General features: G+C 54.3%; 2 pseudogenes; one reads left to right on the top strand and one right to left on the bottom strand.

Moving 5' to 3' along the window:
• Window positions 1-1,726: 1,726 nt before the first annotated feature.
• Window positions 1,727-2,698, top strand: LOC115344790 (annotated as a pseudogene).
• Window positions 2,699-6,158: 3,460 nt separating this feature from the next.
• On the bottom strand, window positions 6,159-7,130 carry LOC115344791 (annotated as a pseudogene).
• Window positions 7,131-12,635: the final 5,505 nt, after the last annotated feature.

The raw sequence follows: 12,635 nt of genomic DNA on the forward strand, positions 1-12,635 counted from the left end.
TGTCCCCCAGCTACTGAACGCTTGCCACGTAAACCCAATAGATAGAGTGGGTCCAACAGAGAGTGAAGCACAACTAGATGGATAGGAATTTCCACAGAAGAGAACCATTCCAGGCTTCAGCAAGGGACAGAAGTAACTGTGAATAACCTCAAGAAAAACGCTATTGCTGGTCACGCTTTACGATTTGGAAAGGAATGCTCCAAAACCACAGCCATCTAATGTCCCTGGTAAATCTTTCTGAATGCCTTTATCAAGCGGCGTGGATGGAACTAGTTATGGTGGTTTCCTTATCTTTCTTATCATCAGATCTTCACGGCTGTGTTTCCCCTGCTCCCTGCACCTCTTTGAAACCCCATGGCACTTTCCCAAAGCATTCTGCCTGGCAGGTCCCTGAGGGGACAGAAACCTGCTCTGACGGCGTGCAGGGTTGCAGTTTTGCCTTCTGTTTTGCACAGCCACTGCCCACTCCAGACATGAGAGCTACCCCAGCTTTTCTCCCAAACCCCGATAAGATCATGCGTCTGCAAGTGTGCGCAGACTTTGAGGTTGTCCTGCTCGTGTTCTGGCTCAGGCTCTTGTCTTACATGTGCCTGGGGTCAGGCTGGAAAGGCAAGTCAGTGAGTCCAGGTCAGCATGATAGTCATCAGGGTGCAGCAATGTCCAGCAATCACCAGGTGCGTTCACAGAGGCGAGGCAGGTCTCAGGTGAAGCTGGGAAGTCACCCGCATGTCAGGGTCCAGACTGAGATCAGCGTGGTCCATGGCCCGATACAGGCACAGATGTGTCACAGCTGGAGCTGTAACTCAGGTTGGGGCCGAGCACTAGGACTTAAGCTTGAAAGCTGCTCCCATGGGAAGAGGAGGTGGCAGTGGCTGAAGCCTCCCAGCAGCAACGTCTGGCAATGATCTCAGCGAGGTCAACGAAGGGGAGCGGGTAGACCTCAGTTACACTACCGCTAAGCTGGATCGGAGGCAAGGCAGACTAAGATGGAGGATGCACGTGTGCTCAGGCATGCCTGCATGGAACCCTCAAAAGTCTGTACGCTCACGTAAAGCACATCATCAGCTGGGGACCCTGCTGAGGAGATGCTCAGGACCACACTGGCAGGACAGGGCTCAAGTACCCTGGGGAAGGACCAGGCCCCAGACACCCTCCTGGCGTTGCCTGACGACCTGCAGGGTCTGCACAGGGAGGGGATGAGGCAAATGAGCCCAGCAAAACTGTCCTGAGAGCACTGTTACTGTTGCAGTGGGGACAGACACTCCCAGCAGAAGCCCACCTGCGTGCAACAATGAGCGACCAGCGGAGAGAGGTGGGGGAAGCAAGAGAAAAGGATGTGGCACGTCCTCTCCCATGAGAGTCCCTGGGCGTGCGGACGAGAAGCACGAGCGTGCTGCCCATTTCCTGACAACTTTGCCACAAACAAGCCCACAGGAATGACCCAGGTGTACATCACCTGCCTGCACGGGACCCCTCCAGCGCTTGAGCTGAGTCTTCTGCCTGCGCTGACGTCTGTCTGCCCCAGAAATCCTTGGGCCTCTCATCCCAGCACTTACAGAAGCCTTCATAGGGGAAAGCACGTGGCATAAGCCAGGAAATGAAAAGGCAGCAGTGCAGGAAACCGGGACACAGCCCATACCATTAGCTGGGATGGTTTGCATTTGACATGAGCTTGTCAGGAAATTATTACTTCCACAACGGGTGCCTGCGGGCCTGAGGCAGTGCAGGACTGCTATAAAAGGCAGCCCGACGCTCTGCTCTCTCATCCACTTCTCTCGCCTCCTTCTCCTTGGGACTCAGGTGAGTGTGAAGCCTCTTCTCGTCCTCCTTCAAGATCAGGCCTTTCCTCGATGTATGTCTCAGCTGCTATGGGCTGTCCTAGCCCGGGGCTGGGAGCTGCTTCTCATGGCAGAGGGAAGGGGAGAGAAGGTCTTCTGCAGAGAGAGGCTGGGACTTAGTTGAGGTGGCTCCTGGCCTTGGAGCTGGGCAGCGTATGCTGAGCCAGGAGGTGCCTTGGCTCCACTCTGGATGGGTGCAGTGCTGCTTCTCATGTGTCCCCGTGCTCTGCTTCCGCTCCCCCGTCTCCCAGGTGCACCTCCAGCCCCGAGACATGTCCTGCTACGACCAGTGCCAGCCCTGCCGGCCCTGCGGCCCGACCCCGCTGGCCAACAGCTGCAACGAGCCCTGTGTCAGGCAGTGCCAGAACTCCACCGTCGTCATCGAGCCCTCCCCCGTGGTGGTGACCCTGCCCGGCCCCATCCTCAGCTCCTTCCCGCAGAACACCGTTGTGGGCTCCTCCACCTCCGCTGCCGTTGGCAGCATCCTCAGCAGTAACGGAGTCCCCATCAACTCCGGGTGCTGTGACCTCTCCTGCATCACCAGCCGCTACTGTGGCAGCAGATGTCCACCCTGCTAAAGCTGCTGGCAACGTCCTCGGGCAAGAACCTCAATAACATGGTGCTCGCCAGAAGATAGGAGCTTTGGGGCATTGTTTCCCTCTTCCAGTCTCCACTCTGTCTTTTTCTTTTGCTGTCGGCGTCTCGCAGTGCCAGCCTAGCGGGGACCTGTTGGCCTGCGTCCCTGCGCAGGGCAGGCAGACGGACACCCTGCAGGAGCTCCACTGCATCTTAGTGGCTGCCCCTGGTGCTCCCTGTGAGCCACCTCCTTTTCTTCTTTAGACTCATTAAAGTTGTGCTGCATCCCAGCCTGGGCCTCCGAGTCCTCCTTCCTTCTGAGGCAACCCTTCCAGTCTGCTCAGGGAAAAAGGTGGAGGAAGGGGAGGGTGGGGGTCCCTGCGGTGGATTTTGTCACTTGGCAACACGGTAAATTAATTTCATGGTTTCATGAATGAACTGGTTGTAACTGCTTCCGAGGGATGCTCAGCTTAGTGGGTGTCTCATCCTAGCTTAGCTCCTTTGGGCAAAGACATTGGCAGCTCTCGCCAAGTGTTGTCTCCTCTTCCCCATCACACTTGATGAAATCTCTACCCACGGTCTACCTTCCTACTAACAGGCACCTTGGGCATTTGAAGTAGGCAATTAAGAATGAGGCAATCAAGAAACCAATGCACCCAGGGATTACCACACAGACAATGAGTGGCAACGGGAGTCAGCCATTTCACGGCAATGGTCAGTTCCAGCAAACCAGAAATGTCAGTCGGAAGGCTGCCAGGTCCTCCCTGCTCTGGTGCACTACCCACACCTCAGCTCAGGCATGGTCAGACCTTCATCTGGGGTAAATGGGTTCTGCCAGTCAGCCACAGGGGCTGGTTTTGTCCCTCTGACAGCAACAGAAATCACAGATTTAACCCACCACAGCTTTGTTCCTTCACTCTTGTCTGGGCAGCCGATTCCTTCTGGTCACGTACTGGGCCACGGTACAGGAGAACAAGCCGCTGGTAAGTGATCTCATTCCCCTGGGCTTCCCAGACCTCTCACGGTGGGCACATGGCCCCACGTGCCATTATCTTCTCCATGTATCTTGTAACTCTGGTGGAGAATGGCCTCCTCACTGTCACTGCGTGGACCAATCAGCACCTGCAGACCCTGCTGCATTTCTTCCTCCTCATCAGGTTTCCTTTGTGGAGACCTGGTACACCATAAGCGTTGTGTCAGAAATGATGACGACTTCCCTTGTCACCAGGAAAATCATTTGTGTTGCCTGCTGGCTGGCACAGTCATTTTTCCCCTTCCTCCTGGCTATCACCGAGTTCATGATCCTCTCGGTGATGTCCTTTAATTGTGATGGCACCATACGCAAACTGCTCCAGTATACCACTCATATGAAAAAGAAAATCTGCTTCCTGCAAGCCCTGGTAGCATGGACATGGGGTTTGCGGTCATCTTCACCCAGGTGGCTCTCCTGCTGAATGGCCGTTCTGCAACAAGAAAGCCACCGCTGGGATCCAAGTCCCCTGACTCGGCCTCTGCTGATCCAGATCCAGCACCCACCGCCACCCCCTTGTACATCTTAAAGATGACCTGGAGAACCTGTCCTATGAGGAAAGACTGAAGGAGTTATGTCCTTTCTCCCTGGGGAACAGAAGGCTTGGGGGGAACCTCATCATAGTATTCCAGTGGCTACAAAGAGGACGGAGGCTCTCTCATCACAAGGAGTCACAAGGAGAAGACAAGGGCCAATGAGTACAAGTTGCACTGGGAGAGGGTTCATCTTGACATAAGAAATACATTTTTTGCAGCAAGAACAACCATTCACTGGAACGACCTCCCCAGGAATGCGGTAGAGTTCCCACCCCTGGAAGTTTTCAAGATGCGCTTGGACAGGGTTGTAGATGATCTCATCTAGGCTCCCTTTCCCATGAAACGTTGGACCAGATGATCTTCCAAGGTCCTTTCCAGCCTGGACTATTCTATGCTTCTATGATCCTCTCAGTGATGCCTTTCAATCGTGATGTCACTGTATGCAAACGGCTCCACTGCACCACTGTCAAGACAAAGAAAATCCGCATTCCAAAAGAGTTTATTGCAATTGAGACTACACATTTTTTTTGCAGAGAAAATGGGATGCTGCATGGCTAATGTCCTCTTCATTTCCTTGACTTGTTCACCTCGCGAGGCATACACTGCAGGCAGGGAATAGCAAAGAGGGACATGAACATTTGAACTTCTTCTCTAGAAGGCTTTTGTCACGATCAAGAGCAATGAGAACCCCCAAAGAGTGAGTCAGCAGGTCCACATTAGACTTCTGTCTCAGGCGGCAGATTCCTATACCCAGAGGAGTGTACTGATTATCTAGGTCTTCTAGGTGAAAGCTCTGTTGTGTGTTGAAGGGCTCCATCCGGGGGTCCATTGCCCGGGGCCAGGGCAGAGCAGGGCCTTGGACCCATGCTGGGGCTGTGCCTTCCTGGGCTTAGTACTAGTCCTCTTCCTCCCCGTGTAACTGCCCAGACTGGTCCTGTTCCCTGCAGAGCCTGGCATGGGGAGAGGTGTCCTACTGCGAGGGCACAGCCCTGCCCTTCGGTGTGTCCATCTGGTTCCCAGTGGTGTGCAGGGTCTGTTGGCGAGGAAGACCCTGCCCTGCAAGCGAGGAGCAGTGGTGGTGGGAGCAGAGCTCGGGCTGGCCCTGCCTCAGAGCACCTGGGGAGCCAGGGAAGCTGAGTACGGGCAGGGTCATCCCCAGCGTTTGTGCTGTGCTTGGGTTGGTGCCTGTCCTGTACCGCCGAAGGTGCCCAGTGCCCAACGAGCTGGACAAAGATGGTGTCTCTGCCCTGAACTGTGGGCAGGAGGAGCATGAGGGGAACCTCACGTGGTCCATGGGGCGCTGTGTGCCTGAGACATTATTTTGAGCCCAGCATTGTCTTCAGGAGCTCCTTTTCCGCACCCAGGAGACCACGGATACCCAAGGGACGCCAGGATATAGAGCATTGCCTGGGGCTAAAAGGCCAGGGTCCAAAAAGAAAATTTCAAGTGTAATTGAAAAGCATACCTAAACGTTGGCATTAATAGCGAAGCCACAAATCCTTTGCACAAACTCAGGGAAGACGGGCACCTGAAACAAGCCGTGAGAAGGCAGGGGGTCACTGGACTGCGGAGAGCGCAAGTAGCTGTGGGGCTGCTCTGTGCACTGCTGCCATCTGCCCAGTCACCCGCTGCCTGTAAATGGTGGGGTGGTGGCCAGAAAGTGGACCTTTGGGCACTGGGTGCTCTCCTGGAGCCCCAGTGGCCCGTGGGGCTGTTGGGTTCACAGGGAGTGGGGACTCCATTGTGCAGCCTCAGTGCGGCTGATCCCGATCCTAACTTGTGAATTACCTCAGCCCTGCATGTCTGGAGAGCAGCTGGGCCCTGCCAGGTGCTGAAGGACTGTAAGAGGTAGCTATCTCATCTGCCTGTGCCCATGTGTGCTGGCCATGGACCTAGATCAAGTACTGGAGGGGAGGGGAAGGTGGAGATGAGGCTGTGGGCTGCCCCCAGGCATTCTTGTCTCCCCATCCCCACTCCTGACACCCTTGGGAGGAATCCTCTCCCTGATGGCCATTGGCTGTGGAGTAGCTAGGGATGTCTTTGTCAGCTGCAAGGGAAAGGGCACAAAACAAAAGCCACTGCAGGGACCCCCACCCTCCCCTTCCTCCACCTTTTTCCCTGAGCAGACTGGAAGGGTTGCCTCAGAAGGAAGGAGGACTCGGAGGCCCAGGCTGGGATGCAGCACAACTTTAATGAGTCTAAAGAAGAAAAGGAGGTGGCTCACAGGGAGCACCAGGGGCAGCCACTAAGATGCAGTGGAGCTCCTGCAGGGTGTCCGTCTGCCTGCCCTGCGCAGGGACGCAGGCCAACAGGTCCCCGCTAGGCTGGCACTGCGAGACGCCGACAGCAAAAGAAAAAGACAGAGTGGAGACTGGAAGAGGGAAACAATGCCCCAAAGCTCCTATCTTCTGGCGAGCACCATGTTATTGAGGTTCTTGCCCGAGGACGTTGCCAGCAGCTTTAGCAGGGTGGACATCTGCTGCCACAGTAGCGGCTGGTGATGCAGGAGAGGTCACAGCACCCGGAGTTGATGGGGACTCCGTTACTGCTGAGGATGCTGCCAACGGCAGCGGAGGTGGAGGAGCCCACAACGGTGTTCTGCGGGAAGGAGCTGAGGATGGGGCCGGGCAGGGTCACCACCACGGGGGAGGGCTCGATGACGACGGTGGAGTTCTGGCACTGCCTGACACAGGGCTCGTTGCAGCTGTTGGCCAGCGGGGTCGGGCCGCAGGGCCGGCAGGGCTGGCACTGGTCGTAGCAGGACATGTCTCGGGGCTGGAGGTGCACCTGGGAGACGGGGGAGCGGAAGCAGAGCACGGGGACACATGAGAAGCAGCACTGCACCCATCCAGAGTGGAGCCAAGGCACCTCCTGGCTCAGCATACGCTGCCCAGCTCCAAGGCCAGGAGCCACCTCAACTAAGTCCCAGCCTCTCTCTGCAGAAGACCTTCTCTCCCCTTCCCTCTGCCATGAGAAGCAGCTCCCAGCCCCGGGCTAGGACAGCCCATAGCAGCTGAGACATACATCGAGGAAAGGCCTGATCTTGAAGGAGGACGAGAAGAGGCTTCACACTCACCTGAGTCCCAAGGAGAAGGAGGCGAGAGAAGTGGATGAGAGAGCAGAGCGTCGGGCTGCCTTTTATAGCAGTCCTGCACTGCCTCAGGCCCGCAGGCACCCGTTGTGGAAGTAATAATTTCCTGACAAGCTCATGTCAAATGCAAACCATCCCAGCTAATGGTATGGGCTGTGTCCCGGTTTCCTGCACTGCTGCCTTTTCATTTCCTGGCTTATGCCACGTGCTTTCCCCTATGAAGGCTTCTGTAAGTGCTGGGATGAGAGGCCCAAGGATTTCTGGGGCAGACAGACGTCAGCGCAGGCAGAAGACTCAGCTCAAGCGCTGGAGGGGTCCCGTGCAGGCAGGTGATGTACACCTGGGTCATTCCTGTGGGCTTGTTTGTGGCAAAGTTGTCAGGAAATGGGCAGCACGCTCGTGCTTCTCGTCCGCACGCCCAGGGACTCTCATGGGAGAGGACGTGCCACATCCTTTTCTCTTGCTTCCCCCACCTCTCTCCGCTGGTCGCTCATTGTTGCACGCAGGTGGGCTTCTGCTGGGAGTGTCTGTCCCCACTGCAACAGTAACAGTGCTCTCAGGACAGTTTTGCTGGGCTCATTTGCCTCATCCCCTCCCTGTGCAGACCCTGCAGGTCGTCAGGCAACGCCAGGAGGGTGTCTGGGGCCTGGTCCTTCCCCAGGGTACTTGAGCCCTGTCCTGCCAGTGTGGTCCTGAGCATCTCCTCAGCAGGGTCCCCAGCTGATGATGTGCTTTACGTGAGCGTACAGACTTTTGAGGGTTCCATGCAGGCATGCCTGAGCACACGTGCATCCTCCATCTTAGTCTGCCTTGCCTCCGATCCAGCTTAGCGGTAGTGTAACTGAGGTCTACCCGCTCCCCTTCGTTGACCTCGCTGAGATCATTGCCAGACGTTGCTGCTGGGAGGCTTCAGCCACTGCCACCTCCTCTTCCCATGGGAGCAGCTTTCAAGCTTAAGTCCTAGTGCTCGGCCCCAACCTGAGTTACAGCTCCAGCTGTGACACATCTGTGCCTGTATCGGGCCATGGACCACGCTGATCTCAGTCTGGACCCTGACATGCGGGTGACTTCCCAGCTTCACCTGAGACCTGCCTCGCCTCTGTGAACGCACCTGGTGATTGCTGGACATTGCTGCACCCTGATGAGCTATCATGCTGACCTGGACTCACTGACTTGCCTTTCCAGCCTGACCCCAGGCACATGTAAGACAAGAGCCTGAGCCAGAACACGAGCAGGACAACCTCAAAGTCTGCGCACACTTGCAGACGCATGATCTTATCGGGGTTTGGGAGAAAAGCTGGGGTAGCTCTCATGTCTGGAGTGGGCAGTGGCTGTGCAAAACAGAAGGCAAAACTGCAACCCTGCACGCCGTCAGAGCAGGTTTCTGTCCCCTCAGGGACCTGCCAGGCAGAATGCTTTGGGAAAGTGCCATGGGGTTTCAAAGAGGTGCAGGGAGCAGGGGAAACACAGCCGTGAAGATCTGATGATAAGAAAGATAAGGAAACCACCATAACTAGTTCCATCCACGCCGCTTGATAAAGGCATTCAGAAAGATTTACCAGGGACATTAGATGGCTGTGGTTTTGGAGCATTCCTTTCCAAATCGTAAAGCGTGACCAGCAATAGCGTTTTTCTTGAGGTTATTCACAGTTACTTCTGTCCCTTGCTGAAGCCTGGAATGGTTCTCTTCTGTGGAAATTCCTATCCATCTAGTTGTGCTTCACTCTCTGTTGGACCCACTCTATCTATTGGGTTTACGTGGCAAGCGTTCAGTAGCTGGGGGACAAGGTTGCAAGGGTGGCCTCTGTGGGAAGAGTCCAGCAGCTACCCCCATGTCCGACAGCGTCAGATGCAATTGGCTCCAAAAGGGACTCGCTGCTGCCCAATGCTGAGCCCAGTAGCAACGCTGGTGGTGCCTCGGTGAAAACGTATTTAAGGAAGGGCAAAACACTGCACAGGCAGTGAGGAATGGAGCAAAGGAAATTGTGAGAAACAATCCTGTAAACACCAAGGCCAGAGAGGAGGGAGGAGGAGGAGGTGCTCCAGGCAATGGTGCAGAGATTCCCAGGCAGCCCAAGGGAAAGACCATGGTGGAGCGGATACCCACACAGCAGCCCATGGAGGATGCCTCCCCAGACCAGGTGGATATCCCGGGCAGGAACTGTGGTCCGAGCAGAGCCCATGCTGAAGCAGGCTCCTGGCAGGAGCTGTGGCTCCTGGAGGACCCACGCTGAAGCAGTCTTATCCAGAAGGACAGCAGCCCGTAGACACAATCCACGCTGCAGCCAGTCTTGAAATACTGCAGCCTATGGGAAGGGCTCATGCTACAGCCAAAGAAAATGTGAGGAGGAAAGAGTAGCAGGAAGGAACAGTTGTGTACCGACCACAGTCCCCCATTCTGCATCCCACTGTGGTGCTCAAGGGTGGAGGAAGTAGAAGAGCTGTGAATGAAGGAGGGAAGTTGAGCGTGTGAAAAAGAGGTGGGGATGGGATAAAGGTATTTTAAGGGGGTTTTTTGGCTGTTTCTCACCATCCTGCTGTACTTTAAATTGGCAATAAGGTGAATGAATCTTCCCCAAGTCAAGCCTGGTTTTGCCTGTGATGGTGATCGGTAAGTAATCCCTCTGTCTTTATCTCGACCTGGGACCTTTTTCACCTTACTTTCTCCTCCTGTCCTGTTGAGGAGGGAGAGTGAGAAAGCAGCTGGGTGGGTGTCTGGAAGCCAGCCAAGGTCTTTTTAGTTTCACACCAGTTATGGCAGCTAGAGGTGCCATGACTGTTTGTCATTCGCATGCTTTTTTTTCTCCTTGAATCTTGTGCCATCAGGAGCAGTCTCTTTCTCCCGCTGTTGTTGCCCTCAGAGGACGCTTGTTACGGATGCACGACTAACCAAATCCAACAGATGTTAAAAATTCAGATTTATTCTTCAGCAAAGTTAGTTAGAAGTTCGGTAACATTTTATAAAACCACAGGCTCAATGATGTAAAGAGAATTAATACTACACGGCCGACTTAAGAATTCCCAAGATTTAAAGTGATGGCTCAAAATGCGCGTATCTCTCACCTAAAAGCTGAGGGCTCTCTCCCTCGAGGAGTTACCTTGGGCGGTGCCCCGACCCGAGGGGGAGTCCCCGACTGCAGACCCGCTGCTCCGAGGAGGACTGCCAACGTGTCGTCCGGCGGGACCCCGTTTATACCCCTGTCGAATCTGACCTGTGGTCATTTAATTCTGTTGGTTAGGAGGGTCACCTCGGTGTACCTGGCGCATCTCAATTGGCCAGTTCAAATTTCAACCTGCAGCCTCCAGGGTTTCCTTCCCCTTCTCCCTTCCTGGAGAAGTTTCGTTTCCTGCTGTCAGGATGGGGGGGGGCGGGATGTACTACCACAACGCTGGGCAATGCTGTCAGCTGGCCTTTGTGCTTGTGTACCTGGGAACTAGGGACAGGTTTACAGCTTTTCTTTCCCCAACACTCCGTCCCTCATTGCCTCTCTTGTCCAGCCCATCCACTCTCGGTGTTTCACAGAGAGGTCAGTGCAGAAGGTCTCAGGTGTCTTTGTAGTCCCAAATTTCTGAGGTTCAAGCACCAAAGGCTGTTCCCATGAGCTCTAGGCTTCAGGAGAGGAGGAAGCTAGGACGTGGGGCACCGTGCAGTTCTCCTCTCTTGGCATCCAGGCAGGAGGCCCTTCTGTGCAAGGCTGGGCTCTGCGGGTAGGGCCCTCCCTTCTCCCTGGGCACCCCTATTTCCACTATGCACCCAGAGATCTGCAAATGAAGATGCTGTTTCTGTGAGGCTCTGGGGTTAGTGGCCTGAGGGAAAAGGAGGAGGTGGTGAGAGAGCTTCTGCCACGGAACTGTTCTTTCCCTTTCTTTTTTCACATGGGTTTACTGAGGGCAAATCATGCCTGAATGACCTCATTGCTTTCTTTGAGGAGGTGAGTGGCACTGCAGAGTGGGTGTGGCATGCCTTCATTTTAGCAAGACTTTTGACTCTCCTATAGTACCTTACGCACCAAACAGGTGAGATATGGCTGTATAGTTGGACAAGAAGGGAGCTGGAAAATTGGCTGGCCTGCTGAGCTGAGGGAGTTGTGACCAGTGTTGCAAAGTCCAGCTGCAGCCAATAACAACAGTGGGAACCCTCAGGGGTCAATACCGGGACCAATAGAGTTTAATATTTTCATTAACAACCTGAATGCTAGGGAGAGTGCACTCTCAGTAAATTTGCAGAGGTCCCCTAATTGTGGGGAGTTGTCAATACAATATAGGGCAGGGCTGTTAGTCAGAGGGATCTGAGCAGGCTGGAGAAATGGACTGACCAGAACAACGAAGTGTTCACCAAGAGCAAGCATGAACCACCCCATGCACTGGTACAGGCTGGGGGCTGGCTGCCTAAGAAGCAGCTCAGCAGAAAAAATGTGAGGTCCTAGTGGGCACCTAGCTGAGCATGAGCCAGCAGTGTGCCCTTGCAGCAAAGAAGGTACACAGCATCCTGACCTGTAATATGCACACTGTAGGCAACAAGTCCAGGGAGGTGATCTTGCTCCTCTGTTTGGGACTTGTGAGACTGTATCTGGAGCAGTGCACCCAGTTTGGGGATCCCCAGTCCCAGAAGGATATTGATCAACAGATGTGAATCCTGTGGAGGCCTCAAAGATGGTCAGGTAGCCATATTCATGATGTGCAAGAAGTGGATGTGACAGCTGGGCCTGCTCATCTTGGAGAACAGAAGGCTAAGGGAAGACACACTTGCTGCCTCCTACCACTTCACTGGAGGATACAGAGAAGATTGAACTAGACTCTGGAGATAAACTATGATTAGAATAGGGCCAATGGATGCAAGTGTAATAATGGGTAATTCTGATTAGATACCAGGGAAAAAAACTGTTTCCATGAGGATAGTCAAGTGCTGGAGTACCTTGCACAGAGAGGTTATGGGATCCCTGTCATTGGAAGTGTTCCAAACTTGCTGGGACTCAGCCCTGCATAACCTGATCTATTGAGACCCTCTCTGAACACAGGGTTGGACTAGGTGACTGCTGGAGGCCTCTTCTCCAGTCTGTTATCCCTCAGACAGTTTCTCAGATGACCTCTGGCAGGAACAGCTCAGCAGTCATGGGGCAACCTGCACAGTCACCGCATCTCATCCTTGGTGGGATGCCTATGACAGATCACTGTTTCAATACAATTCCCGGTTTGACCCTTGATGTCATGAGATCACTCATGACATCAGAAGTGAGTGGAGGGAATTGCACACCCAACCCCATAGGCTCATCCAAAAAGATGCATACATGAACCCCCTCATGGGTGCACACACATGCACGCCTATATGCACACAGAGGTGTGCACACTCACAGGCATGCACACACACGGTCCCAGTCACATGGTTCCAACTACACATGTGAGTTTGCATGCACCCAAAGAGCAACTTATATGTGTGAACACATAGAGATGTCTGTACGTGTTCCCAAAGGAGTCCATGTGCAGACACATGCACAGCTACCCCATCATACCAATGTGTATGCACAGATACTCAAACACACATGCTTACACATGCATGCTCCTGC

This window comes from Aquila chrysaetos, chromosome 8 (assembly GCF_900496995.4).
Source record: "Aquila chrysaetos chrysaetos chromosome 8, bAquChr1.4, whole genome shotgun sequence".
NCBI lineage: Eukaryota > Metazoa > Chordata > Aves > Accipitriformes > Accipitridae > Aquila > Aquila chrysaetos.